Source organism: Oncorhynchus keta, chromosome 6 (genome assembly GCF_023373465.1).
Source record: "Oncorhynchus keta strain PuntledgeMale-10-30-2019 chromosome 6, Oket_V2, whole genome shotgun sequence".
NCBI lineage: Eukaryota > Metazoa > Chordata > Actinopteri > Salmoniformes > Salmonidae > Oncorhynchus > Oncorhynchus keta.
In genome coordinates this window covers 2882229-2888063 of record NC_068426.1, presented here as the reverse complement: position 1 = coordinate 2888063, position 5835 = coordinate 2882229, and the positions used below count along the sequence as shown (strand labels likewise).

General features: G+C 42.3%; 1 protein-coding gene across 1 annotated transcript in view; it reads left to right on the top strand.

The window, feature by feature from the left end:
- grik1a (glutamate receptor, ionotropic, kainate 1a) overlaps positions 1-3638 on the top strand; it is a 157111-nt gene extending 153473 nt beyond the window's left edge. The window contains exon 19 of the mRNA XM_052520212.1: positions 3516-3638. The gene's annotated coding sequence lies outside the window, so the exon portion shown is untranslated. The remainder of the gene's footprint in view (positions 1-3515) is intronic.
- The last annotated feature ends 2197 nt before the right edge of the window (positions 3639-5835 follow it).

Below are 5835 nucleotides of genomic sequence, written 5' to 3'. Positions count from 1 at the left end.
ACACACTGAGAACAGGCTAACTACACACACACTGAGAACAGGCTAAATACACACACTGAGAGCAGGCTAACTACACACACACTGGGAACAGGCTAACTACACACACTGAGAACAGGCTAACTACACACACTGAGAACAGGCTAAGTACACACACTGGGAACAGGCTAACTACACACAAACTGAGAACAGGCTAACTACACACACACTGGGAACAGGCTAACTACACACTCTGAGAACAGGCTAAATACACACACACTGAGAACAGGCTAACTACACACACTGAGAACAGGCTAACTACACACACTGAGAACAGGCTAAGTACACACACACACACACACACACACACACACACACACACACACACACACACACACACACACACACACACACACACACACACACACACACACACACACACTGAGAACAGGCTAACTATACACACTGAGAACAGGCTAAGTACACACACACTGAGAACAGGCTAACTACACACACATTGAGAACAGGCTAACTACACACACACTGAGAACAGGCTAACTACACACACACTGAGTACAGGCTATCTACACACACACTGACAACAGGTTAACTACATACACACTGAGAACAGGCCAACTACACACACACACACTGAGAACAGGCTAACTACACACACACTGATAACAGGCTAACTACACACACTGAGAACAGGCTAACTACACACACTGAGAACAGGCTAACTACACACACACTGAGAACAGGCTATCTACACACACACTGACAACAGGTTAACTACATACACACTGAGAACAGGCCAACTACACACACACACACTGAGAACAGGCTAACTAAACACACACTGAGAACAGGCTAACTACACACACACTGAGAACAGGCTAACTACACACACTGAGAACAGTCTAACTACACACACTGAGAACAGGCTAACTACACACACACACACACACACACACAACACACACACACACACACACACACACACACACACACACACACACACACACACACACACTGAGAACAGGCCAACTACACACACACACACTGAGAACAGGCTAACTAAACACACACTGAGAACAGGCTAACTACACACACACTGAGAACAGGCTAACTACACACACTGAGAACAGGCTAACTACACACACTGAGAACAGGCTAACTACACACACTGACAACTGGCTAACTACACACACACACTGACAACAGGCTAACTACACACACACTGAGAACAGGCTAACTACACACACACTGAGAACAGGCTAACTACACACACACTGAGAACAGGCTAACTACACACACTGAGAACAGGCTAACTCCACACACTGAGAACAGGCTAACTACACACACTGAGAACAGGCTAACTCCACACACACACTGAGAACAGGCTAACTACACACACTGAGAACAGGCTAACTACACACACACTGAGAACAGACTAACTACACACACACACACACACACACACACACACACACACACTGAGAACAGGCTAACTATACACACTGAGAACAGGCTAAGTACACACACACACTGAGAACAGGCTAACTACACACACTGAGAACAGGCTAACTACACACACTGAGAACAGGCTAACTACACACACTGAGAACAGGCTAACTACACACACACTGAGAACAGGCTAACTACACACACACTGAGAACAGGCTAACTACACACACTGAGAACAGGCTAACTCCTCACACTGAGAACAGACTAACTACACACACTGAGAACAGGCTAACTACACACACTGAGAACAGGCTAAGTACACCAGGGTGTAGGATTCTTCAAGTTTGTCTGAGAAATCGCCCGGAAATTGCGGTCACCACAACCAAATTGTTTTCCAAATTAGCTCCATAATATCGACAGAAACATGGCAAACGTGGTTTAGAATCCATCCTCAAGGTATTTTTCTAATATCTATTCGATTTCGTTTTTCTCTAGTACCGATTGGAGAAATGGCTACCTCTGTACTTTACGCAAGAATCTCTCTCGGAGCCACCATGTGACCACTTACGCAATGTTTCCCCATACGGCTATTCTTCAACAGAAATGCGTAAAACTACATCACAAAGCTGTAGACACCTTGGGGAATACGTAGAAAGCGTAAGCTCGTTGATGGTACATTCACAGCCAAATAGGGAGTCATTGGAACGCAGCGCTTTCAAAACCTGGGGCACTTCCGGATTGGATTTTCCTCAGGCTTTCGCTTGCAACATCAGTTCTGTTATACTCACAGACAATATCTTTACAGGTTTGGAAACGTTAGAGTGTTTTCTATCGAAAGCTGTCAATTATATGCATATTCTAACATCTTTTCCTGACAAAATATCCCATTTAAAACGGGAACGTTTTTTTTCCAAAAATGAAAATACTGCCCCTAGAGTTCCCCACCCATAGATCTCCTGCTGGGTCTTCCTCCTCCTTTTCCTTCTCTTCCTCCTCCTCTTCCTCAGCCCCGTTAGCATTATGGTAAGTAAATATGGGCGGCTCATGCAACAGAGGGAATGGAGAGTGAGACGACCCTGTTTATACCGACAAGAGGCTTAAAGGGAACATTACTGCAGAGAGATATCATACTGAGAAGTTCTGTCCACCATATCAGAGAAAAAGTTCAATCAAAATGAATGTGATTTTATATGCTGCGTCTCAATTGGCATCCTATTGCCTTCATAGGGAACTCCTGTTGACTAGGGGCCCTTAGGGTTTGGGTCAAAAGAAGTGGACTATAGTATATACGGAGGAGAGTGCTAATTGGGATACATCCATAGTCGTGTAATATTTGAGTAAATTAATTTCCAAACCCTTCAGCGTTTCTTTGTTAACAGTTTTTTACTAATTAACAAATACTTTATAATTAATTCGGCAGGTACTGTCCTATTGCCAGAAAAAAAAGTAATTGGTTTTTCTAAGGAAAATACTCGTTATATGATAGATTTTTTTTTTTTTTACTCACAATTACTGCCAATATCAATATTATAATTTGATTCGAACCCTAATTTACAACCATGGAGTCATGCTCTGATTAGTAACACTGATATAGCTCTCTGGAGCTATTGTTAGCCTTATTAGCCTTAGCCCAGATCCATGGGTTCATTGTTAGCCTCATTGCTAACGCTAGGACTTAGGGTAGCCCAATTCCTGAGCTTTATGAGTGACTCCAGGGCCATGGTTAGCCTTGTACAATTAGCCTAGCTACTCACAGTAACTACATGAGGATGTTGCATATCGTAGCACTTGTGTTTCATTCAGATGTGTCTCTTTTATCACCCCAATATGTCTCAGCGCTACCATTAGCATAGCGTCTGTTAGCGACTCTATGCTAAAGCTGGTATGCTGAGTAGCCTAATTAGCATTAGCGGTGGCTAAATGTAGTTCTCTTGGTGGGCAGTGTGTCTCTTAATGCACTGTCATGACTAAGTGCTACCATTAGCCTAGCGTCTGTTAGAGACTATGCTAAAGCCGGTATACTGAGCTAATTAACATTAGCGGTGGCTAAATGTAATTCTCTTGGTGGGCAGTGTGTCTCTTTTAGCTCTGTCATGGAGGAGCTGGGTATCTCCCTGCGCTGTCACAAAACCATCAGGCGAAGGTCACGACCCCGGGGACGGTCTGGATTGGCCAGCGTCCTTTGTCACCCCAAACGCATCCTGAGGAAAGAGACTATGGCGTAGGGACATCCCCGCCTATGCTTTAATGAACTGAGGAAAACTCTTGTTGTAACAGACTCTTTATTGGACCCCTCCCAAGATCTGTTTGTTTGTATATATTGGACTGGATGTTGTTTGTTTCTCTCTCTCTCTCCTTTGTTTTTTTGTGTATATACATACATAAGAGCAAATAAGCATTGAGGATGTATTGTTCATCAACCAGGAAATGAACATTGAGGATGTATTGTTCATCAACCAGGAAATGAACATTGAGGATGTATTGTTCATCAACCAGGAAATGAACATTGAGGATGTATTGTTCGTCAACCAGGAAATGAACATTGAGGATGTATTGTTCATCAACCAGGAAATGAACATTGAGGGTGTATTGTTCGTCAACCAGGAAATGAACATTGAGGATGTATTGTTCATCAACCAGGAAATGAACATTGAGGATGTATTGTTCGTCAACCAGGAAATGAACATTGAGGATGTATTGTTCGTCAACCAGGAAATGAACATTGAGGATGTATTGTTCATCAACCAGGAAGTAGGAATCTGACAGTTTGGAGTGGCGGTACAGTGCTTGGGTGTTTTATACATTTTACAGTGCTTGACTGGTTTATACATTTTGTGAAAAAGTGTAAACAGCTCTTTTGCCTCAAAAGACCAGATCATTGAACTACTAGAGAAGAAACAAAGTCCTGAAAGAATGTTTCACTCTGGCTAAGGAGACTTCCAGACTGCATGGTGTCTTTGATGCAACACTTGTAAATGACAAGATGGGATAATCCAGGATGCTCTGTGAGATTGGACTCCTCTGCTACTGAGGATACTACCTTGGACCACTATTAAATAATTTTACGGCTCTGAGCCCGAATTCACCGGGCCCCTCCAAACAAGGTACTTTACCTCAGCACAAAGTGCAATCTCCTCTCAGTCTAGTCATGGGTTACTAAATTTCCCCTGGGGGCTAAACAAGACAGGCATACAGGTTCTCATTTCCGGGCCTTTGCCAACAATAGATCACGGATCGCTTTAGTCATCTCCTCTTGACTACACTGTTGGCTTAAATTCTACTGTTCATCCATGAATTTGAAGTTCATTGACAATTTTGACAACTTCTGGGAGAGGTATCAGTTTTACCCGTGCGAGCAAGAGTTCTCAGCCATCATCAAGGAGGCTCTTGTAAAACATTGACTCATATACAGCCCAACCCTGGCCCAGGTTGTTCTTCCCATTCCCACTATTTCACAGCTTTATCATCGTACTACTACAGATAACCATATTCCCAAGGGGTATTGTGTGTATTAATGTTGTGGCCATAAAGTGAATGTAATCTGTAATCTGTTAGTTCTGTTCCTGTTAAGCCCAATTGGGAAGCCCACTGGTAAACTCGTCCTGTGCTATTATTTCAAATACCATAAATATGGACACCACCGCTGTTTCCAAATGGAATAGAGGGTTTGGACTGTTAAATATCAGGGTAGAAAAGTTTGATGTCAAAGATGGGACACGAGTCCGGATGTTTTGGTTCTCACATAGACTTGGCTAAATGGCTCGATCTCGGATAAGGACATTGATACTGCAGATTACAGCATCTTCACCTTGACTTTGTTCACATTTTGTTCTGTTTACAGCCTGAATTTAAATTTGATTAAATTTGAGATTTCTGTGGGGTCACTGGACTAATGTCAAGGTGGAATAATGTTTTTCAAAAATGTTTATTTATTAATAAAAAAATGAAAAGCTGAAATGTCTTGAGTCAATAAGTATTCAACCCCTTTGTTATGGCCTAAATAAGTTCAGGAGTAAAACATTCTACACAATACTAAAATAATTGACTGAGTGAAAAGAAGGAAGCCTGTACAGAAACAAAATATTCCAAAACATGCCTCCTCTGTTTGTAACAAGGCACTAAAGTAATACTGCAAAACATTTGGCAAAGCAATTCACGTTTTGTCCTGAATACAAAGTGTTATGTTTGGGGCAAATCCAATACAGCACAGTGATGAGTACCACTCTCAATATGTTCAAGCATAGTAGTGGCTGCATCGTGTTATGGGTATTCTTGTAATCACTAAGGACTGGGGAGTTTTTCAGGGTAAAATAAATGGAAGGGAGCTAAGCACAGACAAAATCCTAGAAGAAAACCTGGTTCAGTCTGCATTCCACCAGACTCTGGGAGATG